Source organism: Prionailurus viverrinus, unplaced genomic scaffold, assembly GCF_022837055.1.
Source record: "Prionailurus viverrinus isolate Anna unplaced genomic scaffold, UM_Priviv_1.0 scaffold_38, whole genome shotgun sequence".
NCBI classification, from domain to species: domain Eukaryota; kingdom Metazoa; phylum Chordata; class Mammalia; order Carnivora; family Felidae; genus Prionailurus; species Prionailurus viverrinus.
Window position 1 is genome coordinate 2,059,167 of NW_025927606.1, and position 25,242 is coordinate 2,084,408.

The following is a 25,242-nucleotide window of genomic DNA, read 5'->3' on the forward strand; positions in this document are numbered from 1 at the left end:
CGTGCAGAGAAGCAGCTGGTGCGCACGGAGGGTCCTGGCGGCCACAGCACCCGCTGCTCTGCCCGGTCAGCCCTCCCAGCCAGGCCCAGCAGGTGAGGCTCGTGGGCCCCTTCCGTGGCTTCCATCCAGAGACAGACACTCGTGGAGAAGACGCGGGACGGAGCCGGGGGGGGGGGGGGGGGTGGTGGGCGTTAAGCTGGGACCCAGAGGCCACCCTCAGCGGTGTCGCGCGAGGCTCGTTCTGAGAGCGTGAGGGAAGAACGCGGCTCCAACTGACTCACCCTCCACCCCTGCTGTGTGTGGCGCCCCCGCCACACACAGACACTGAGCCTTGGTGCTGCCTGCGTGCCTCGGAAAGGGTGACAAGCAGGTAAAAGCTGGCACTCGGTGTGCTGTGTGTGCCCGGACCCTCCCACACCCCTTCCACGCGTGATCCTCCCTGTGGCCCTCACAGGCCAGGGAACGAGATTCAGAGAGGTCAAGTCACCTGCCCAGTGCCACCCAGCCACAATCAGAGTAGTACACAGCCTGCACAGTGCAGGGGCCCGACACTTGGGAGCTGTGTCTCTGTGGAGGGCAGGGGTCTCGCCTTGTCCCTCTCTGTGGTTCCCACAAGACGCCAGCTCCCTGGGAGAACCAGCCTTCGAGGGTTCGAAAGTGTCAGTTATTTCCCAGGTATGTTGTGAGCACGCGGTATCTGGGGGAGCGCCATGCTGCTGGGGCACGCAGGCGTCGGGGGGCAGGGGTGGCCTAGTGGGGCCTCAGTAGCTCCTGCCGCCACCAGGGACCCACGCTGCCCATGGGATGTGTGTCCTCACCTCCAGGTCAGCTGAATGAGTTGCGGCAGAGTCAGTGTGTTTGGGGGGAGAAATCACCAGTAAAGCCCAGAACCTGCCCCACTGATCCGGGGGCAGGTCCTCAAGTTCATTTTACAGCTGCCATCACGAGCCCACGGAAAACTTTGGAGACGCGCTCTGGAAGCCACCATGTCCCGCTTCCTGCCTTGGGTCCACCAAGAGCTGCCGAAACGCATTCGGGAACTTGGGAAGGGGACTGTAGCCGTCACCACAGACGTGTGCGCTTGCCGGGGTCTTCCTACCCGCTTCTCCCTGGCCGCCTGTAAATGGATTCTTTTGGAACACTCCTGGAAAACCGTTTGCTTTCCTGATTAAATGACACAGACCCAGCTGTCGCAGTCCTGGAGCCCTTCTTCCTTCCTCTTCTGAATGCCGACGTGATGTCTGGTGATGCAGCAGCTCTCTTGAGACCATAATGGGACAGGTCATGGCAATGCAGTAGAAAGAACGATGGGCCCCCAGAACTGTCCACATCCTAATCCCCAGAACCTGTGAAAACGTTACCTTACATGGCAACGGGGAAGTAGGGTGAAATCAGAGTCTCTCATCAGCTGCCCTTAACAGAGGGAGAGTACCGTGCATCATCTGAGTGGCCCAGTGTAGCCACCAGGGTCCTTACAAGTCCTTACAGCAGAAGAAGACAGTAGGGGGCAGATGTGACCGGAAGGGAGGTGGAAAGACACCACATCGCCGGCTTGGGCGAAGGGACAGAGGGCCTCTGAGTCGAGGGGTGCCAGCGCCCCGAGAAGCTGAGAAGGGCAATGATTCACCCCCGGTGCTTCCAGAAGGACTCATCCCTGCCGACACCTTGACTTCGGACTTCTGACCTCCGGACTGAAGACTAGAGCCACCGGGTCGGTGGTCAGCTGTCACAGCAGCCACGGGGTGTGGATGCAAGTTGCCTGAGATGCTGGCTTGTCCGCACGGAGCAAGCACACGAGCACCCGCAGCCAGACAGCCTCGTCACGTGGCCGGAGGGACCCTGTGCGTGGTGCAGCCACTTAAGGCTGGGCCACTCGTGACTTGAAGCCCAACGTCTTCCCAATTGGCATCCGTGTCAGCCAGGCAAGCCTGCATCTCAGAACCCTTCTTGCGAGAGAGGAAGATGCCCGCCTATGACCGCACTACCGGGTCCGAAGACGAATTCTGAGTGGCTCCGGGCCTCTTCCCAGAAAGGAAGGTGCAGTAAGACCAGACCTCCTTGAGCAAGGCTCTCAAGAAAAGGTTTCCCCCCACAGAACGCCCTAAAGCCCCTCAGCACTCTAAAGAGAGAGACGGGTTGTTAACTACATGTTTACCGAACCCTGACGTGAACCGAAGACACAAAAGCTAAGTGCAACACACAGAAGTGTCAACTTGGATAGGTGTCGTGGCAGGGTCCGTGGGACACAGACGTGTCCGTAACCGCCTACTTTTACTGGGTACGAGTGTTCTCTGACTTAAGGGGGGGCAGGATGTTCACCCCTGATAAGAGCCCACTGGCGGACAGCCCCCGTTTGGGGAACACAGTTTGACCGCGACGTAATTTCCGCACCATGTTTCCCCATCTCCTTCATCACTTGTCCTGCAACAAGGTTTCCAGGAATGGCCACGGGGAGATGCGGGGCTGCCTCTGCTCATTCGCGCCCTGCCACGGAAGCCACAAAACCTTCATCGGGGCCCTCCTGCTCTGTGATGGGCAGGGGAACCCGGCTCAGGGTCACCTGGCACAGGAGGGGCTGGAGAAGCAGGGCATACATTTGATCCTCACTCTGAGCGCGCTCGGACACCCAGCTGCGCGCCAGAAACACGGTCCCGTGAGTGGATTAGCACAGGGCCTGGCCGGTGATCCGTGCTCCGTAAACGCTAACTATTGAAATGTTTTTCTTTCTAAAACTCACGGCACCCCTGTGAGGGAAACCTGGGGAATGTTCCCAAAGAACGGGCCAGGAGTCTGAGGCTGAGAAGGGCTCAGTGACAGCATGAGAATGGGGCCCGTGTCCCACTCCCCTCAAGCAGTGTCCCTGTGGCACCCAAGGGCTGGTGCCCGGGTCGAGTTGCCAGGGCAACCACGCTCCCATGCTCTTCCCAGGCACCAGCACCACCCTGCTCACACTCTTCTCAGCAGCCCCGGCAGGGACCCAGCTGCCTACTCTCAAGGGGAACCAGCCACGAGACCAGGGGAAGGGGGTAGTGCCCCGCCCAGCACCTCAGAGCCCAGGAGGGGTGCGGGGAGCAGCGCTGTGCCCAGCGTCTCAGGGTGTGTGAACACAGGCGGCCAGCAGACTTCCTGAGCTCCCCACCAGGAACCCCAGTCCCACCAGCTGCCACCCCAGAGCCCTTTCTGGCCCCACAGTGTGCGACGAGGTCAGGAGGAGGCTGTCAGCCAGAAGCAGAGGGAGCTCACTCCCAGGGCCAGGCTCTGAGCTCAGAGAGCCCACTGGCAGAAACCCCCGGGTCACCCAGGAGCCTGAGCGTTGTGGGGGCTACAGCAGGACCAGGGAGGCAGTGGCACCTCCCACGGTGTAGTTGAGAAGGGGGAGCCCTCATCCCCAGCACGACCCCAACCCCAGGCCCCTGCAGGCCCCAGACTTTGTGCAGGCCCAGAGACACCCTCAGGGGCTGCGGCCGGGACCGTGGGGCCAGGCGGGGGTTTGCCATTTGAAGCCCACTCTGTCACCAACCACTGGGTGAACCCCCAACCTCTCGGTGCCCCCATTTCCTTCTCCGTGGAACAACCGTCCAAAAAGATGCCACCCACTTTAGGGGAAGTCTTGGCCAAAACCCAACCCCGTATTTTCCCAACCGGTAGAAACACGTTATTTCATTTTGTTTTTCATGAGTGAAATCTCCAGAATGCGAGGAGATAAACGTCTCGCCAGAAGGGTTTTTGCAAAGAGAAACGCGTCCCTCACCTTCGAACTGGGAGGGCGTCCGTAGCAGTCACTGATGACCCACGCCGCGCTCCCAGCCCTCTGCTGGCTGCCTGACCACATCTGCTCGCCACCCCACCCCTCCTTGTTGACAGGATTCTGGTGTTATTTGGCTTGGCAGTGGACCCGACTAAAAATATGCAGTTTCCCAGACTCCTTTGCAGCAAGAGTGGTCAGGTGACGGCGTCGCAGCCAGGATGACGGAGGTGAGCTGCCCAAGAGAACCCTTCCGCCACGACAGGACAGTGCGCCTCTAGCTGGTGCAGCCCTGAGCCTCACGGGTGAGGGGTACACCTCGTGGCCGAGAGCCCACGGGCTCTGGGCCCCAAAGACGGGTGAGCCGGGCCCCCCGCCCAGACTGTCCTCCTCCAGCCGCCCGGGGCCTCAGACAGCCCGATCCCGTCACTGCCCACCGACGTGGTCCCAGCTGACGCGCTTGCTGAGTGTGAAGGGCTGCGGCCCCACCACTCCTGGACGAGGGGACACCAGAACGCAGCCAGGTGGCCCCCATGGAAGCCGCCTCCCCCTCGCCCGTCTGAGACGGTCGAAAGGCACGCCATCCAGTCGCTATGTTCTTGGCTTCCTGGGGGCATGGAATGGCAGGCTCCCTCCATGCCCTAAAATAAGTGTTTTGCTTGTTTGTTCTATCTTATCTATTTCTGCAGTGAAACCAGCCTCCCAGTTCCCCGAGACATAAATACGATGCCCAGAGCTGCTTTCCCCCCACCCTGGGTGGTGAGTGACAGGGATCCCCTCCCAGGAGGGACCTCAGCGTCTGCATCTGCGAACCAGGGTGGCCACACCCCGCCTGCCCGGTTGGGGACAAGTGGCATGAAGCTAGAGCAGCCCCCTGCACCCTGACCTCCGCCCGGGTCTCAGACCACACCTGCCCTCACAGTCCCCTCCCCACTGGGGCCCACAGGAGAGCCCCGCGCCCCTCCCAGGATCCCTCACCCAGAGGCCCGGATTCCTCTGCACCCACATCAGGCTGACCTCTCACACCTCCATTCGGATGCCCATCTGGACAGCTTCCCTGAAACTCTGTGCACCTCCGGCCCCATCAAACCCTGCCTGCAAAGCCTGTGGCTGCCCACGCACGTGTCCGCCTTCCCAGTGGACTATGGGCCCCGACAGAGGTGCTGTTCGCAGCCGGAGACCAGAGCCGTCCAAGCACCCCGTGCACAGTAGCTTCTCGGCTAGATGAATGAGTGAGGGCATCTGGCTAACTCAAGGGGACCCCAGAGTTGAATTGAGAATATGCTCGTGCATATGACAGCCGGGACAGGACAGGACGAAGACGGGAAATATTCAGATAACCACACTGAGTTTTTCACTGCGCTTAAGTGGGGTCTTGAAGAAAAGAGACTCGCTAGTCTCAGCACCCCAGGGGAAGGAGCAGCATGTGCAAAGGCACTGAGGCACGAGGCAGCATGGAGCCTTTGAGGAGCAGGCAGTCGTGAGCATGGCTGAAACCTCGAGGGCACGTGTCAGGGATCAGAGAGAGGAGAGTGAAGGCTGGATCGTGGTTGTTGGCTTTTATAACAATATTATCACTAATCCTGCTCAGAATCATGGCGACAGTTATTACCTGCTGTGCTCTGTGTGCCTTACACATATCACCTCAATTCCCACAAGCCCCCTGAGGTAGGTCTTACTGTCATCCCCACTCGACAGAGGACAACACCGAGGCCCAGAGAAACAAATCGACTTCCCCCAGGACGGCCATTCGGAAATGGCTGAGCCGGAATCCCAGTCTCCGTCGGCCTGGCTGCACGACCGTGTTCTCAAGGGCCATCTTAGACCACGCGAGCGCCTCGTCACACTGGCAACTGGGTAACAGCTTTCCCCACAGCAAGCTGCACAACGAAGCCTCGCGACACGCGAGGGCAGCATTTACCGGCCCTGCGCCAGGGCAGTCAGCTGGGCGTCCCCGCTGACACTGGCTAGGCTGACTTACGTGTGCAGGAGCTCCACGGCGCTGACCGGGCGAGCGGGCTGCGCGTTCTTTGTCCTTCCTCAGGCCGGCACAGCCACGTCTCATGCTGGCAGCAGGGCCGCGAGAGTGCTGGTGGAAACAGGGACCTATGTCTCCAAGCTTCTGCTTGTGTGAAGTTTGCTAACATCCCACTGACCGAAGCAAGTCGGATGGCAAGACCTGGATCCAGGGGCGAGGAAACCCACCTGCCTCTTGGTAGACGGAGCTGCAAATCCTCAGCAGAGGGCTTGGCCACAGGGAGGGGTGAAGACCCGAGACCATTTATGCGTTTCACCTGCTGCAGGTGGGGGGGGGTGGGGAGGCTGACTTTTCCAGGGCTATGACACATGCCAGTGGGAGAGCTGCAATCCCTGCCCGGACCTTCTGACCTAAAGACCCCTGCCCCACGTGGCTGGTGCTAGATCCCACCAAGAAAAACAGAAACTTCGTGGAGCACTTCAAACGAGCGAATTCAATACCTGGAACCGGTCGCTGCAGAGACGGAAAAGGCCCACCAGAGTGGGGCCCAGGGGACACGCAGGCACAGGGAGCAGCAAGCATCCCCGGACTGCGGGACGGGAGGGCAGGCGAGGGCCTGTCCCTGCAAGCAGCACCATGGGCTGAATGCCCCGTGGCTCCCGCCTCCCCCCAGACCAGCCGAAAGCAGGGACGCGGGAGGCTGTGCAGGCAGCCGCTCAGGGCCCTGCAGCACAGCACGGACAAGGACGGGAAGAGGGGAGGAACCGAGGGCCGAGGGCCCCCAGAGAGCCAGCTATGGGGCATCTGCCCCTCCGTCCCCCGTGTGCTCCAGGGCAGTGCTTCTCCAGCGGCCAGGACAGGGCACACACACCCGGAGTCTGATGTGGGAGGTCTCGGTGGGGCCTGAGACTCCACATTTCTAACCAACCCCCAGGCGGCGCCGACACCGTTGGTCTGTGGGCCACGCTTCCCACCACAAGGCACTGGCATGGGAGGGTCACAGGGTGTGCGAATGCCTTCAGGAAGACGTGGCCTCCCCTCTCCCTCCTTCTGTGAGCCTCTGAAGCAGGAACAGGAGAGAAAACCAAGATCCAGCAAGTGCAAGAGACTCACCTGGGGTGTCCGGCTGGTAGGTGGCCAAGACGCGATGCCAGGCAGCCCCCTCTGCCCATTTATTTTGGGGCTCCAGGGACTGGCCCAGAGACCTTTATCCAGCACGATCTATAGGCCCCGCCTTTGCGTTCACAGTCTCAAATCTTCACAACCTGGAAAAGGAAGACTGTCAGCTCCATTTTATGCAGGAGGAAACCGAGGCTCAGGAAGTTTAAGGAATCCCCCCACGGTCAGCAGCGAGTGAGGGCAGAGCCCCACGTGAGCCCCAATCTCCTGCTCCAGGAGTGACCCCTCACTCGACAAATACTGACTGAGCACAGCGCTCAGACCCCGCTGCACAACGTGGGGTCTGTGATCCCCTGGCCTGGATTCGAGTCCACAGCAGCTGTGAGGCCTCGAGGGTCTCACTCTGCCTCCCTGGGACTCAGTTTCCTCAACTGTCAGACGAGGGTAACAGCAGTCCCTACCCTGGCAGGCAGCATCCAGTTGTCCCAGGCCATGCCTGGCACATGGCCACCTCTGGATTAACACCCACCCTTGTCGTAAGTCTGCAACAATCCCAATGCTTAGGTTCTAGGCAGGGGAGACAGTCAACCGGCAAACGAAAACACAGTAATTTGTTAAGTGGCTGAGTGTCCAAGATTAGGGTTCCAAGAAGGTGGGGCACCGGGGTGGTCAGCGAGAGCAGCCATCACAGAACGGCAACATGGCACTGTTGTCGGAGCCCCTGTCCAGGCCTGGTCCGTGGCCACAGGTGCTCGTGCCGCAAGGCCGGGTGATCCGAGGGCTCCCATTGGGAACGTGGCTCTGTCCCCAGCAGGGCAAGCCCAACCGCAGCCTGGGGGTGGCACCTGCGTGCCCAGACCCCCTCCAGGGGAATGTCAGCGTGGAACTTTGGGGCCCTGGCACGGCTCCTGCTGGGCACCTTGGAGGCGGCCGTGGCAGGGCCACTGAGAAAGGTGGCACGCAAGGCTTGTTTCCCCAAACCGCTCAGAGACACTCAGAGCATTTCTGAGAGACAGGCAGGGATTTGAGTTTCTGGCACTTGTTTGCACAAAGGATCTCAGCCTTCTTTCTCCTGACATGCAGCTTAAACGTGCTCGCTGACCCCTGAATGGAATCCCACGATTCCCCATCTCCTTCTGAGAGAATTTCACGGGAGGGAAGGAGGAGGAGCTAAACGCATTGTGTCCTGTGGGCTTTATCCCCCCACTGATGACTCTATCCATTCACGGTCCGAGACTGGATGCTGAATGTGTCTTCTGGTTTGTTTGGGTATCTTTTTTCTCTTTTCTTTCACCTTTTAACTAAAACACAACACAAAGTAAGAGCTCTGATTGCATTCAGCTGTTAGGAGGGAAGTAAATGCACCTCCCCACCTCTGCTGGCAGAGATCAGACGTGACTTTCTCAAAAAACAAAAAGTGGAAAGTTTACAAACACAGGACTCAGACTCCGCAATGGCGCACCTCCGCTCCTAGCCAGGGATTTGTGCGGCCTGTCCTCCCTGCTGGCCACACAGGCCTCTGCGTCTCTGTAAACCCACAGGCAAACGTGGCACCCGGGCCACTTTCCACCCTTTCACCAAAATAAAACAGTAAAGACTAAAGTATAAAAAAAAGTATTTAAGAAGTAAAAATTAAAACAGTAAAAGCCCAGAAGAGAAGAGACAATCACCCCTGCATCGACTCAGGTCCCAGCAGCCTGGTCGGTCGGCAAATGGAAACATAAAAATATTTTAGACTGAAATTGGGCAAATAGTCTGGTTGAGTTCATTTTCCACAAAAGTCTTGCCCCAAACAAGCTTATTCATATACATGAAGTCTGAAAGCGCTTTTCCTTGCTGGGTTTTTGAAACCTGAAATATTTTCGGCTAAATGAGAAAATGTTCGCTGTTGAATGGCCTATTAGAACTGTCACGAATGTGATTTCTGGAAATGAACAAGATGGGAAGAAGGTTGGCCGGAGCAGAAATGTAAGTCAGCATTAATATCTGGTGTCATTAAATTGTCCCTTAAGCCACGGTGCCCAGTGACACAAACATTTTTGTGTTAATTCTAATACGATCACCTCCCTGGGTCTGCACAAATCTGAAAGGATCTCTCTCCAGAATCACTAATGTTATTTTCTTCAGTTTCTACATATCACATAGCTCTCTCTGTTCTGCTAACAGACCAAAGTATTTGGGACATACAAGTTCATATTTTCTCCGTATCAGTTTACAAAGGTTCACTTGATACAAATGTGGCTCAATAAACAATGTTTATTTTTTATGGGTTAGTATCTTGCTCAAGAAAATTAGAACTAAGTTTCGGGAAGATTTATTTTCACTTTAACTATTGTTAGCTGGTCACTGCCACTCAATACTTAAATGACTTTTCCCCCCAAAGGGCAAAATCTTTAAAGCAGAACAGAATTTATTTAAACAGCTGGGTTTCTTGCACGATCATCTTGTTAATACGCAGACTTACGAGCAGTAGGTAACTTGCAGTTTCTAAATACATACAGGTAGAAAAAAAAAAAAGCCAGCACATCATTCGATTACATTTTTAAAGAACAATATTTTATCACTACCAGATGCAATGAAGGCATTCTACTATATTACATGTACTCATATCTATGTCCTTAAATATTATTTCACATTTGGAGTCAAATTAATTCCCTTACCATCTTCTTCTTCCCCAAAAACAAACGATAACATCATTTTTAGGAAAAGAAATAAACCTTTCTCTTGGTATGCATTTCAAGTAGTTTCAACATGCATGCTTTTTTTTTTCAAATTAAAAACACAATGTGGCAAATTATTACCTAAAACAAATTAAGGAATCCTGTTGTCCCGTGAAGAACAAAAACATTGGAATCATCCAAAATTGTCTTAATTTTAATTTTAACATTAAATATATTGAAGGATGTGCTCATCATATTTTGGGATTCTCCCTGGCAAAAGACGGGGACAAAAAATATTTGTTTACTTTTGAAATAAAGTAGACATTCTTCCCAGTGGAGGAGGAGGACACAGTCATCCTGAAAGCACTCCTGGGAGAGGAAGGGTAGAAGCTGTAAGAAGCTGGCAGCTCCCATTTTAGCAGGTGCCGACAGAATAAAAGCCAAGGTCCAGGGCGCGTATTCCCACACGTATGGAAAAGCCGTTTTTGAGAGGGTGAGACTCTGATCCCATCACTATCTGCACATGCCTGATGTTCCTTGGCCATTTGTCTGCACATAAAATTCCACGCAGTGCTATGGCCATGTAACACTCTGCGTGATCATTACAGGAGTATCGTAAGGGTATCTTTTTTCCTGTGTAATATAAACAGGCCATAGATCAGATCTTGAAATAGCTACTAAGCTTCTTCCATTTTTATCTCAAACATCTCCGGGAAATACCTCTTTGAACGCTAGCCGGGCGCCGTCTCGGACCATTCCAGGAGGGCGACACATTTGCTAATTAACATTTGGCTTAAACACTTTAAATACTTTGACAGCTCGGTGTGTTTCAAGTGAGGCCTCAAAAACTCTTTACTTCTTACGTTTATAGCTGACTGGACGCACCCCGGGGGGAGGTGAAGGGGGACCTGATGGGGGGACCCGATGGGATTTCGGGCTGAATCTCAGTGTCTTCCCCACCCCCACCCCCACGGGCCACTCCAGAAGTCACAGCGCCATCTGCCGGGAAGCAAGGGAGCCCGCGTCAGAAGGCCAAGGTTTCTGCTCTGGCAATCCAATTAGAAAGCTTCAAAAATGTGTTTCAGTCGCCCTGTGCCGTGGTTTCGTAGCCAGGAGGCCAAGGACAGGATACTCCAGGCAGACGCGCAGGAAAGTGGCCACAGCCTTTTGACGTGCCTCTGGTCTGCAGCAATTTCAAAAACACTCTAGCCCCTTGCCCTCCCCTGTCACCCCCAAAGAGGAGGTTAAAGAGAGTGAGAGCGTTGCTATGTTTAATTTCTAAGAGTTTTAGATGAGTTATGAATTTCTGGGGCGAAGATTTATTTTCCCAGTGGTCGGCACCCACCTTTTCCTCCCCACACTCCCCCCGGGCTGGGGGCAAAGGGGATACACACACACACACACACACACACACACACCCGTGCTCACACCCACCCTGGGGTTCTTTAACCTGACAAGGCTTCACGAACACGAGAGCACAAAACTAGGATAGCCCAAATATTATTCTGAATCCCCTTTCCAGGCACTTAAGCAAAACAACTACCATTTTTGAAGTTTGTGTAACTTTTCCCTAAAAATATAATCGCATTCCGATTATCCATCCGAATGAGGTCAATTTCTGGATTTTCTTAGGCAAATAACTGGCTTGCTTTTCTCATTCTCCCTGCTCCTAACCGATCGCTGGATTTGTCTTGAAATTTGAGCATTAGTTACTTTCTCTTCGTAATTAAGCGCAGGGTATTCTTTTCATCGGAGAACTGTGTCCTTTCAAAACTGCCCTGACTCCCTGGAACAGTTTCGTGAAAAGAAGTAAACTGTAGACTAGAATATTAACATTCTTACAATCCTCCCAATATTTCACAGAGACGTTCAGAAGATTTTTAAGAAATAAGCAACTCATGTTAAATGAAAATTACAATTAAATTTATTAAGTATCACAAAGCATCCATTTTTAAAGAGAAACATTTTTACTGAACCTTACTTTTCTTTGTTGCACGTCATAAAAATTTGTTTAAGTGTCCTAGGAGCCTAAAGTCAGGCTTCCTATTGCATTACCGTCAGGGATTACTTCATTTCACATATATATGCGTGTGTGTGCGCGCGCGTGCATGTATACCAAAGTATTTACATTTTGTAACTTAATTTCTCACTCAGTTTGAAAGATCTGGACATTATAAAGGCAAGCTCATTTTCTGCTGGAACAAAATGAGAAAATGAAAATTTTAAAATTCGTTTTATTAGGTAAATTCAGTGGGGACTCACTGCTCGGCCTGAAATAAGCCAGCCTCCTTCTGTGTACTTTCGCCATCTTTCGGAGCCTCAAAATGAGAAGTAGAGGGAGTCACGCTGGTAAGCACCCTCCCCACCCCTCCCCTCCCCATAGATGTTTGTGCAGAAACTGTAGAGGTTCCTTTCCCAAAAGCCAGAGTGGTGCCGAGGGCTGCCAGAGGGGTTCGCGGAGGAGCCCTACAGACAGTGTGCTGGTAGAGAAAGAAAGGGGAGGCAGGACAGACGGACGGACAGGGGCAGAGAGGCGCTGGAGGAAGAGTACTCACAATTTCCAATGTCTGCTGCTGTCTGTCTCCTGGTCCCGGTTCCAAAAGGAAATGTGGCTCTTTTGTGCAGAACCAGAAATGAGCATCCAGGAAGCCAGCAAACTCACTAGCTAAAGGATCAATAGAGAAACACAACAAAATAAGTTACCAAATTTGGGGGGAGAGGGTTTCTCCAATAAAGGAAAAGAAAATGCGTCAAGGGGAGAGGGGGTGGGCAAGAGCCTATTTTATTTTTTCCCGTGACCGGAGCTGGGCCCCAGGTTGGCCTCAGTGTGAAGCCGGGTATTTGCTCTCCTGTACCCACATGACATAAAGGGTCACCCGGCTGACTCAGGGCTCGGGCTCCCGGCAAACCCCGAGGCCCGCTGTGTGAGTTGTCCGAGTTCCTGCCGCAGATCTGAAATGAGTTTTCCTATGAAAATACACTGAAAACTCAGCGACCCCCGCCCCTAACGAATGCCTTCAGTGACAGGAAATGTTAACCATTTTAAGTGCTTTTTATTTGCATTTGCTCCACGGCTGAAGGAGTGAGGGAGAAACGTACTCTTAATGGCTGGGGGTGAAGGAGACGGAGGGGGCAGCCGGGTCGGCAGTTTCTGGGCAGGGGTGGGGAGCATCCTGGGTCCTGAGTCACCCCAGACGACAGTGACCTCGCCTTGAATGCCCGCAGAAGGAGGAAAGGGTCTGCACGCTGCAGTGAGTCGTATTCCAAATTCTCTCGTGTTGTTGATAAATGAGAAGCCAGCACTTTCTACCCGCCAGCCAGCCAGCCGGGGAGGCTACAGACAAGGACCCGTCTTGCAATGTTTGCAGTGCCAAGACGTGTTTGTGTGAGTGTTTTCTCCCCGGGATCAAAAGGGGGGAAAAAGATTTTTCCCCCCAACATCAACTAACCACCGCAGCTCGGAAACACAGGGAATGTGTACAACATTGTCCTTCAGAAATCCATCTTGAATTTTTTTTATGTCCTCTCTTTGATCAGAGGCCGACAAAGAATGACATTTTTCTCCATTCTGTTGCATTTAACATGGACTGGCACGGGGTGAGTTTAAACAAACAGATGGCCCAGGCATGAACGTTCCTTTCAGTCAGAGAGGCTGGAGGTGGGCTGGCCTGAGGGGGCGGGGCGCTGCTGTTGGGGGGACTCAGTACAGAGAGGGGGGCAAATAGGGCAGCATCCCCGGGGCAGTTAAGACAGGACTAAACCCATGATGAGAACCACGTACGCTACCTCCGTGCTCTGGGCCTGGGGTCCCCCTTCGAGCCCACAGGGTAATGGGAAATCCTTCAGAGGCGGCCCACTGCATTCCAAGGTGTCAAGGAGGGAAAACAAAACAAAACAAAAACCCTTCCAAGTGGATTTCAGATCGTCGAGTGCCCAGGGAGTGCACAGTAAGAAGGGTAGGCGGGGAGAAGGGCCGGGTGCTTGTGGGAAATTTTGCACCAGAGCCTAGCTCTAGGGCCCTCGACAGGCAACGGGAAACTGAGAAGGGCCAGCCCTCGGGTGAGAGGCTTTAAGGGCAGGCATAAGCCGGGCCCACTCCCTCTAAGCCCCATCAGAACAGCCACTTGTGGCCTCCATGTGTGGACTCTGAGCCACTGACACATGGCCACCAGGAACCAGGAGGATGCACACACCTAGGACACATGTTCCGGGACATGTGGACACTCTGAAGTCACTGCTGAGAGCCACACAATTGTGTCTTCCCCGCGTCGGAGAATGGAGGTGTTGAATGATGCCTGTCTCCCCATGGATGTTCCCCTTGACCTCAGAGACCCTCCAGACCCCTCCTCCTCAAGTGCACAGAGACCACAGAAGAGGGACAGACCTCCTCACCACTGCCCACGTACCAGGCGTTAAAAGAAGTCCCCAAATCCCAGCCAAGTGTTTGGATGAGGTCTGTCAGCTGGCATCGGGGCCAGTGGGTGATAATGCAGAGGGCTCATCGCAAGAGAGATGGTTCAAGCCGGCTTCTCTGTTTTCCCTCGTTCTGCACCCCCCACAAGCATAACCTCCTCCCCGTGCTCCTTCCTCTTGTGGGCTCAAGGTGGGCAGCTGCAAGGAAGGGAAGAAAGTTACAGTCGGATGGAGTAATTTATTAGCAATCATGAACGCCCTCGAGAGTGCAGTCAATTAGAGGCCGTGCGTTTATTAGAAGCTCAACCGGACCAGGGGAGCTGGGGACGCTAACCACAAATACTGACAAGGCCACGCAGTGAGCACAGTCAGGGGCCCTGTGGCTGGAGGCCCCCACAGCCCCGGGGCTGCTCCGCCCTCGTACCTCCCATGGCCGTGTCTCCATTCCCCAGGCTGACCTGTCCCCAAGCTCGAGTGCTCCAATTCCAGCTCTCCACCACGTTGGGGCAGACACAGCCCCATGCCCGGAGCTGGCAGTACCCTGACAAGCTGGCGAAGGCAAGAGAGCCTGCAGGGGGCGGAAGAGGAAGAATGTTCTAGAAGAGGACAGAGTCCAGACTCTGGGCCAGAACGCAGGCAGCACCCACACACTCTTCTACTGGTCTTTCTCTGAAACACAAACAATAAACCAGGGGCGGCGGGAACACATGTGTAAAAACAGTGTGCGGGCTGCATACATACACACACGCACACGCACACCTTCTTGGTGTCATTTATTTAAAGCCCAGACTATGTCTTCTTACTAAAGCCCCCTTTTTTTTTTTCACACTGTTTTAGCCCCTACTCTCACAGAGCTTCCCTCCTTAATGTAAACGTAGGGATTTCCCACAGCACTGGAGCTGGAATGTTCTAAAATGCTAGCATCGACACATTTCTACTCCATTTTATTACAGAAACGTTATTTTATGGCACAGAGAGTGTGGTGTGTGTGAAAAGCAGGCAAAGGAGGGGTCCTCCTGCAGAAGGGGGGCTGCCCGCGGTGCCGCTGCCTCGTATAAATCCCCAGAAGTGACAGTCAAGCAGGCAGGAGAATCTGGGAAACCAACAGACAAAACATACAGTGCAGCCCGTGGGCCTCACCTTTACAAGGCAGAGAGAGCTTCTGGAATGGATGGCCCGGGACCTCCGGGGCCGCTCATTAGGCACTTGATGAATCGGACGGGGGGCCCATGGCCCTCCTGGGGTGGCGAAATGCTCACAAACCAAGTTTTATTAACCTAATAAAATGAAAAGGAAAAGAAAAGTCAGGGAAATTTCAGCTAAAAGGATAAATGCAGGAAGCATAGTAAGTTCACCTACTTTGACTATATTTAGACCCATTCTGGCGGACAACAGCAGTTCCCACAAAGACCCCGCGTTCCTGATGCTGGATCTCAGCTGACTGGCCAGCAATGTGCCACGGCTGGTCTGGAGACATCCGGGGTGCCTTGTGCTCACGCTTAGGAATGAATTATAAGCCCGTACTTTTTCACCTCCTCTAATGCCAAAGCCAGGGAGGGCAAGAAGGGAAACCGGCAAAGGGCACTCCTTGGGGCAAACAGGGGTTCCGGAGAGTGACCCTGCCCGACCCTGGGCAGGAAAGGAATGCCATCAGCATCCAGGAATCTCAGAGCGCCCACCTCGCGGAAGAGAAGTCTAAGCAAGAGTTACAGCAAACAAGTCAAGCGCATGCAGACGTGACAAGGTGTCCATTATTTGCAAATACCTTCAGGGGCCCTCGACTCTGGAAGTGGGGGCTAGGAGGGTCTAGTTCAGGAAGAGGCCAGCGCAAAGCGAGGCTTCCTACCTCTCCTGACTGATGCACCACGGTGGCGAGAGGCCAGGTTGGTGGGCCACGCCGTGGGGACCTGAGAACATGCTCGGCCCACGCGACACGGCCAGGCCCCCCAGCTCACTGGGCTTGAACCCCCCAAAAGCAGGAGAGCTTTATTATCTCTGGATCCCAGAGGCAAAGGCTGCTGGCAGGTGTGTGCTCACACAGGGCGGGCACACGGGAGGGAGGACACGCGTCAGCCCCACACGTGTCAGCAAGAACACGCACAGGGGAACACTGTCTCCTGTCGCATTCCCAGCTCAGAGCTGGCCTTGTGGCACCATCCCCCACGTGGCAACCTGTTGACAGCAAATGTTCTGTAAGCCAGAATCAGCAAGCCCAGCGCCCCGCAAATCACCCTCCTAAATCCAAGAGGAAGATGTAGGCCTACCCAGTGGGCTGGAGCACACTCCCCAAGGCCGTGCCTTTCTTTTTAAATTTGTTTTATGTTTATTTATCTTCGAAAGAGAGGGGGAGGGAGACAGAGACAGGGACAGAGAGTAGGGGAGGGCCAGAGAGAGAGGGAGACACAGAATCCGAAGCAGGCTCCAGGCTCCGAGCTGACAGCACAGTGCCCGATGCGGGGCTCCAACCCACGGACCATGAGATCATGACCTGAGCCCAAGTCGGACGCTTAACCAACTGAGCCCCCCAGGCGCCCCTTTGTGCCTTTCTTTTTAAACGTAAACTAAGGGCGTGCACCAACATCATGTTTATGTTTGTGGCCCATATAATCCTCACTCCTCCCAGAGCCATGCTCTAGCCCCTCCTGGCTCTCCAGGTCCCTGCCAGTGGGGACAGCCCTGTCTCTCTAAAAGGTGCTCTCATATTTCATCGCTGCAGGGGATATTTAGGGCAGTGAGACTCCTCCATATGACTCTGAGATGGTGCATACGTGACATCATACGTTTGCCAAAACCCCCAGAATGTCCACCACAGGAATGACCCTCACGTACAGTATGGGCTTTACCTAATGATGGCGTCTCCACAGGTACTGGGGGTACCACTCCCACATGCTGCGTCGGTAACCCGGAAAACTGAGGTGGTGAGGCAGGACAGAGGTGGGGACTCGGGCTTTCCACTCTATTTCTGCGCAAACCTAAAACCACTCTAAAACCAGAAGTCTACTAATAAAAGAACCTCATTGCTAAAGTGACAGAAGGAATGTTCTTTGCCTGCTCTCTTCCCGTTTGGTATTTCCTGGGACAGGATTTTCAGAAAGTAGAAAAATTCAAAACAAAACAGAAAAATCCCACCAATGCACAGCCATTTCGGCTGCCCGTTTGGGGGCCGTCCTGGGCTGGGTCGGAGCCAGGCTAATTTCAACCGTGTGGCCATTTATTTTTTATTTTTACACCAACGTCTCATCGCGCTGAGTGTAATGACAGGATCACCATAAATACACCAAAATCCTGCTTTCCGTTTGCAGTTGGCTGACAAACGAATGTCAGCCTGTCAGCCTGTCAACTGGGATTAGTGGAAGGATTCTGGCCCTGCCCACTGAGCCTGCCCGCGAGTCCGCAAACCTGGCACAGGTGCTGGAGGGGAAACCGCCCTGGGGTGTAGACTCCAAGGGGATGGTTGGCCTGGGCAGCCTCCCGCCTCAACAGGGGGCCTCAACACCAGCCTCTGCGGAAGGATGGGCCCTGTCCCTCCTGAGGGAGACAAGGGAAAGAGAGAGGGGCTGGCCGTCCACCCAGCGTGCTCGCGGGGAGCTGGTATCTGCAGCCTCGGCCACAGTGACAGTGCACACAGCCCCCCCCCCCAACACCATCACACCCTCTGGGTCCTCCTGCAGCTGTGGGGCCGCTACCAGGCCAGATGGAACAAACTCAGGTTCTGGCCCTTTGGCTCCTCTGTGGGAGGTTTTTATGAGGGCTCCTGGGGTCTCGAATACCATGACCAGAGGGAGACCAGGAATACAACCCTGCCACCAGCTTCAGGTCTGCGTGGTCCCACCGTGCCATCTGATCTCCAGCATGGGGAACACGTCCCATCTCTCACATCCCGAGGAAGGGGGTTCAGAGGACCCAGCAGCCCAAATCGCAGGCTGTCTCCTGCCCCCGCCGGCCCTGACAGGGGCAGCCACTGTCCAAGCATCTGGCCCCAGGCGCCCTACCCTTGAAATTACACCTACCCACCCTGGGGTTGGGAGGGCAGGCAGGTAGAGGATACCCAGCAGAAAACATGAGCTCCCCCCCAAAAAGGTGAGTTAATATTCAATCTTCAGCTGGGACAGGCGCCCCGTCCGTCCATTCCCACCCTTCCTCAGTGATTTTCTAGACTGAGCCGCAGATGTGTTTATGGCACTTCTTAACTGAAAAGTGAGCTCAGCTACTACTGACCATAATCAAGTACTAATTGTCGGAGCCGACGCTTAGGGGCACGTCCGCCAGGCCCCGGCCCGTTTCCCAGGTCAGAGGGCGGCACGCAGTCGCCGTGCTGCTGGTAAGTGGCTGACCCGGGAGCCCGCAGCCCGGCCTGTCTCCACCAGCCACCTGTCAGCCGGCCACCGAGGGGCTGCCTCCCGCTAGGTAACCCCAGCGCCAGGACAGCGAGCACCCGTGTCCCCACCAGAACTGACTTAGGAACAGGAGCGCCACGGACAAGGGCTGGAGGAGGAGGAGACGGACACGGGTGGGCTCGCGGGCCCCGAGCCCTGTGCGGCTGCTGTCCCGAGTGGGTGCCGGTGTGGGGCCTCGCCTGGGAAGGGTCTCCCAGAGCTGCCCTCTCCCACAGAGCCCGGAGCAGGCTGTCCCGGAGGCTGCAGCCTCCCCGCACGGACGCTCCCATGAGAGGACAGGGATGCCCAGCACAAGCGCTGAGAAGGTGTGCAAACAGGCGGGGTGGGCACACAGGCCGCGGGGGCAGAAACACTCCTGTTCCTCCACTCGCCTGGGGCGCACTGCCTGACCTGGGGCAGCCTTAGCCTTTACGTCTGCAAAATGGGATCCTGACTAACACCAGGGTTCTGGGGCTTGTGTGACACCAGGCAAAGAGAAACCGTCCCACCAAGGCCATGTCCTCTGCAAGAAGCACTACTCCTGCCCTGGGGTCTCGAAATCCCTCCCCCTCACCCCCTGCCTGGTCTCCCGGGGACCCCACTGGGCTTTCATCCTGACCTGACTGCATGTGGTCTCTTCAATGGGAAACCGAGCATAAGAATAAGAAAGTGCCTACAGTATAAAATGTGTGCAAATGTATGCAAAATTGGGGTTGGGGGAGGGGGGCCTCACTCCACCAGAGCATCTGACTTCAGCTGAGGTCATAATCTCACGGTTTGTGAGTTCAAGCCCCACGTCGGGCTCTGTGCTGACAGCTCAGAGCCTGGAACCAGCTTCCGATTCTGCGTCTCCCTCTCTCTGCCCTCTCCCCCTCATGTTCTCTCTCTCTCTCTCTCTGCCCCTCCCCCACTCACACTCTGTCCCTCTCAAGAATAAACATTAAAAAAAATTTTTTTAATTGTGTAAAATAGACTGACACTTACATAGAGTCTGGGAAGAAATACACCAAAATGCGTAACCTTGCCTCAGTGATGCTGTTTTGGTGGCAAGATGACTGAGAACTCTTTTCCCTTCCACGGTGTTCCGTGTTCTCACTGCTTCGGTAATAAAGAAGGGAAAATTGCAAAGGAGAAAGAAATATAAATCAGAGGCAAATAGATGGTTTTCTTCTCCCGGCCCACAGTCATCTCCCAAGTACTTGGTGGTGGTGGGGCCCCACAGTCACGGCGGCACAGAGCCTCAGACACCCGTAAGCCTTGCTGGGGCCAGGATCGGGCTCCTCAGGAAGGGCCCCTCCTGTCCCTGCAGGCCTTCCTCTGTGCGCCCAGGACAGGGGGTTCTAGGTTTGAAGAGGGCCCCGTGAGGCCCTCGGGGGGGCTGTTCCAGGGCCTCAAGCCAGCTCTGGTGCCAGCCAGACCATCTGCCCTGGCCAGGACCCCGTCCACCCTCCCCTGCTGTCAGAATGTCGACGTTTCTCCGCACCTTCTCTTTCTTTTTCGCCATCATCAACAGTGATGCAACGAGTATGCTCACACAGAACGCAGCCTGGCCTTGCAGGTGGGCGCCCAAGGGAGGACAAAATCCAAACTGCACACCCCTACCCCCTTGACGCAGGCTGAAGCCCGAGCCGGGTGGCCCTGGGAGCTCTGGTGGTTCGCTGTTTTAAGCATCTCGGGTTGTGAGGATGAAAACCAGCCCACCCTGGCAGGCGGTGCGAAGTTTCGCGTTTGGTCCCTCTCCCCCAATCTCCAGAGCCCCACCAGAACCACAGGACTAAAAATAGCCACCACCACAAACAAACGAAAAGCACACCGAACGCTCCAGCATCGGGAGGGAATTCACAGATGGAAAACCCCAGGCCCAGAAATGGACAACATGGTACAAACAGAACCATGTCCGAACAGTGGCCGGCAGATCCCAAACTTCGCCCCGCAGTGGTCAGGCAGAAGGGCAGCCAGAGTCCACCCACGCAGCCAGAGAAGACCCGGGACGCCCGCGGGTGTGAGCAGGTGGCAGGGCAGCCTGGGGCCCCGGCCGGTCGGAATGGACACGTGGGACCCGCACAGATTCCGATTCTCCTCTTGCCCAGTGAACCCTTCGCCTCCAGATTCTCAGCCACATGACTGTGATCAACAGTAAACGAACTTCGCCCTAGTATAATTTGGGTGATTCTCCTTTCTTTTTCTAAGAGGAAGTACTTGTCTGCCTCTCCCCGCAACTAGCAACATTTTTGTCTATTTCCCCAACTCCCCTTTGACCGAGAACCCCCGCACACTTACCCCTGGCTGATCAGAACCCCCTGCAGGCGCGCCCACGGCTTGTTTCTGAAGGTCCTCCACACTTTGCCAACTGGCTCACTGACTAGGGGCACAGGTGCACCGCCCCCGTTGTACCAGCAGAGCCGGCCTCTGGCACCTCGGATGCGCCCTAATCCACCCGGGGCCACCCACTGACAAAGACTCCAGGGGTTCAGCTGCTGTGCCCTCCACGCCCCGTGGCAGAGCCCTTCCCCAGGGGATCCACACACCCTGCTGCTCTCCATCTGGCAGTTCGACTCCTCCAAGTTGGATGCAGGGTCAGATTTTATGTGCATTTCAAATTTCCAGAACAACGGCCTTCTCCCTCACCAACTGCAGCAATTCTCACAACCACAGCAATGTGTGAGCGACCATCTCTCCCCATGTTAGCTCAAGGGCCTGCCCATCTGTTATATCTTCATCCATCTGAACCAGCCCCATCCCCACGTCATGTCTGAGCCCAAAGGAAGAATGTGTTGCCCCCTCTGATCGGTGCTGCCTCTCGTTCCCTTCCCAGTTACGTGTGGAAGGTCCCAGTGGCCAAACGGGGCTCGTGGATGAGGCGCTGCACTCCCGGGCACGTGTTCATCTGTCTCCCCACATCTCACCCGTGGAGGACGTGGCCAGAGTGCCCTTCTGAGGACACCTCTGATCAGGCCCTGTCATCTGCCTCCAAGCCCTCGAGCCAATCCGTGAGCTGACTCCCGGCACACCTGCCCACTTGTCGCCCACCAAGCAAGGCCTCTGCCACTCTCCTGTGGCGGCAGGCCACGGGGATATACACGCAGCACCACCTGCTGCACACCGGTCAGCAAAAGCAGACCCATCTCTGGCCCTCCTGGAAGCCTGTCCAGTGGCAGAAACAGACACTGCTAAACTCATCACACAGAAGAGAAGTTCTAGCTGTGATAAGTGTCAGGAAATTGGGCGGATGGGGCATCGTGAAGCCTGACACAGAGCTGACCTGGCCTGAAAAATCTAGATGGCTTCCCTGCCAAGGAAGCAACATGAGGGAAGGGGTGGGGTGCAAAGTGACACAGAAAGGACACACGGTAGGACTTAGCGACTATTCAAACCCCAGGGGCGTCACGAGCACAGAGCCCCACGCGAGCTCAGGGGGGTAGGAGGGACAGAGCACGGCAGGTTTGAGGACCCAACAGAGGAAGCAAAGGAAGTCAGCACAAGTGTGGCTGCAGGTGTGGCTGGAAGAGAAACGGGGCAGAGCACAGGAACTCTTACCACCCACATTAATCATTTTGCACATTATCACGTTCAAGCCCCAAGCCCAAGGCCATCAGAAACACAGCTGCAGGCACCCAAGTTAGGTTTATGAGCTCGCTGAGCAAGGAGGGCACATCATGAGTAACCACGGGCACATCAGGTCAGGTCACAGAAGGGTCCCTGTAGGGCCGCGTGTGGGAGAGGGTTAGCAGGATGGCCCGGGTGGGCTGGTGAGAATCTGTAAGCTGTACAGGGGACTGGAAGAGCCAGGGGTGGCCGGGGGGGGGGGGGGGGGTGACACATAATCAGATTTGCATTTGGTGGAAGAAGGCCAGGTTATAAATATATTTTTAACTGATGAGTGGACATTCTGTTTCCATTTTGCTGTGAAACAAACCATCCCAAACTTTAGTGATTTAAATCAATGAGGATTATTTTGCACGTGAATCTGCAATCTAAGCAGCTTGTCTCCACTGCATCAGGTTGGGAGGTCGGGGGGAGGGTGTGTCTGGAAGGCTGGGGGCCTGGGGCTGCTCATCAGGACACGTCCAGTGGCTTCTCCACACGTCTAAGGCCTCCTGACCAGACCGTGGTGCATTCCAGGGACTTGTGTCCCAGGAGGGAGAACCTGCCAGAAGCCACCTCCCCTGGTCTACAGTCTGAAGACACCATTTCTGCCACAGTCTTTCCACTGAGCCCATCACAAGGACCGGCCCGTGTTCAAAGAGAGGAAAGATTCCACCTTCTGTTTTAAATCCACCACAGTAGAAAAGCGTGAAGGAAGGATGCAGAATAGGGTGTCTCGATTCGCCTCTGGAAAGATGACTGGGTTGCGGCATGAAGGCCAGGCACAGGGAGGCCAGGGAGGCGGCTGGGACCACAGCCTGAGATGGAAATGAGGGCGTCTGGCTCAGGGATGGAACCCAAGAGACAGAGTGAGCAGGGCTTCCGGAGCCGGCAGTGAAGGACAATCCCCAGGTTTCTGGCTGACTTGGCAATCACCCTGCCCTCACCTCTTCCTCCTGGCCCTTGCGTGCTCCATCCTGTCATCCAACCACACGCTCAGTGTCACCTTGACAAGGATTCCCGATGCCTCGGGCTGATACGGCCACCCCCACTGATGCCACCCATCAGTCTCTCCCTGCCCAGCCCTCACTCCATTCGTGGCACGTACCCTTTCCTGAAATTATGCGGTATGTTTGTTTCTTTGCTTGTTTAATATTTGCCTCCACCCCTGGAGCATCGACTCCATGACGACAGGGACCTGGTCCACTATTCATCATATCTCCGGTCTCTGACACAGAGTAGGTGCTCAATGAACGGTTTTCAAAGACAGTGAATGATGGTGGCAATGATGGTGGGAGGGCCATCTTCTGAGACAGAGAATCCTCAGATAAGAACCAGGTTAAGAGAAGAAATGGTGACCTTTTCCTCAGACATGTTGAGATTTGAGTTGCCTTTGAGATGCACACAGGAGTGGAGAATATGGACCAAAGCTCAGAGGAGGGTTCCAAGATGGGTATAACGTCATAGTCTTCTGGCTAAAGGAAACCACAGAAGTGTGGGTACATATGGGTTTGCTTGGGGAGAAAGTGTCAACTATGCAATAAAGTGGGCCTAGGAATGACATTTGAGGAATCCCAACATCTCGTGGTCAAACAGAGGAGAACTTAGTGTGCAAGGAGAACACAGCAGACACATCCAGAGATGCAGAAGGAAGGACAGGAGGTGCAGGCCACAAGAGCCAAGAGAGGCAGCGTTCAGGAAGGATGGGGCCGCCACATGGTAAAAGCCACCCATGGTCTGAAGTCAGGTATGAAAACTGTCTAGTTGGATATAGTGGTGTCAAGGTCACTGGCGACTTTGGCAAAGCTGTCTGAGTGGGACGGTGAAAGCAGAAGACAGATTGCAATAGTCTGTGGAGTCGAGAGGTGAACAGATGGAAACAACAGGTATCGACAACACTCTTGAGAGACAGCGTGAAAGGAGAGAAGAGGAATCATGTGGTAGCCAGAGGATGGTGTGGGGTGAATAATGTTTGTTTTTTCCTAACGTGAGAGAATTGGCCATGTTTATACACCTTTTTTTAAAAAATCACTTGGGGGGCGCCTGGGTGGCGCAGTCGGTTAAGCGTCCGACTTCAGCCAGGTCACGATCTCGCGGTCTGTGAGTTCGAGCCCCGCATCAGGCTCTGGGCTGATGGCTCAGAGCCTGGAGACTGTTTCCGATTCTGTGTCTCCCTCTCTCTCTGCCCCTCCCCCGTTCATGCTCTGTCTCTCTCTGTCCCAAAAATAAAATTAAAAAAAAAAAAATCACTTGGGACACCTGGGTGACTCACTTAGTCAAGCATCCAACCCTTGACTTCGGTTCAAGTTGTGATCTCACGGTTCATGAGATTGAGCCCTGCGTCAGGCTCTGTGCTAACAGTGCAGAGCCTGCTTGGGATTCTCTCTTGCCCCCTCTCTCTGCCTCTTCCCCACTCACTTGTTCTCTCTCTTGCTCAAGAATAAATAAACTTTAAAAAAATCACACACAAAACATTAGTTGTTACCTGCGATTTGAAATATAGATCTCTATCTGACCACAGTCCACCTTCAAATACTATCATGTGGACTCACAGGGAGTTTAAGATTCTTACAAGACTATACTTCCAATTCCACCCTCATTTTGTTTTTGCTTTTTTTTACACTTTTCACCCTCACATATGATATAAATGCACTATCCACTGTGACAGTCAAATATCTTTAGAGCAGTTAAATGCAAGAAAAATAAACTTTGTATTTATCTTCATTTTTACTGTGCCCAGAACTTTTCATTTTCTTTATGTGGATTCAAGATTCTGCCTGGCTTCATAGAGCTTCTGCCTCAAGAATTTCTTCTAACGTTTCTTGCAGTTCAAGTTTGCTGGCAATAAATCCTGTCACTTTTTGCTTATGTGAAAAAAAATCTTCACTTATCCTTCATTTTTGAAAGATATTTTCCACTGGGAATGGAATTCAGGGTTGATCATTTCCCCCCCCCCTTTTATTTCTCTGAAGATATCATTCCATTGTCTTCTGGCTTGCATAGTTTCTAAGGAGAAGTCTGCTGTCACTCTCATCTCTGTTCTGTATATAATGTGTCCTTTTTCTCTGCCTACCTTTAAGATTTTCTCTTATTCCTCAGTTCCCCGCCCTACCCCCACCCCCATATCCTAGTGAAAGCCAGATAAGCTGATCATGTTTTCAATGATACGGATCCAGTTAAGAGGATAGAAGAGAGAGAAACGTTGACGATTAAGGTTTCTGAGAAGATGAGCTGCAAAGTCAGGTGGAAGGATGGGTGTTAGGTATGAAAACAGGCCATTCTTCACTGCAACGGGAACAACCACCAATGGAACAATGGCGTTTGTAAATTGGTCTCTGTATTAGTAGAGCTCTTCTGGGGTAATCA

General features: G+C 54.2%; 1 long non-coding RNA gene across 2 annotated transcripts; it reads right to left on the bottom strand.

The window, feature by feature from the left end:
* Nucleotides 1-5,731: 5,731 nt before the first annotated feature.
* Nucleotides 5,732-19,381, bottom strand: LOC125158805 (uncharacterized). Of its 2 annotated transcripts, none has more exons than XR_007149513.1 (7): nt 19,276-19,381; nt 15,056-15,192; nt 14,374-14,483; nt 13,909-14,113; nt 12,058-12,167; nt 6,837-6,988; nt 5,732-5,834 (listed from the first exon to the last, which is right to left on the bottom strand). It is a non-coding gene; the product is annotated as an uncharacterized LOC125158805 (long non-coding RNA). The 2 variants fall into 2 exon arrangements; XR_007149512.1 differs by having other exon boundaries at nt 14,340-14,483.
* Nucleotides 19,382-25,242: the final 5,861 nt, after the last annotated feature.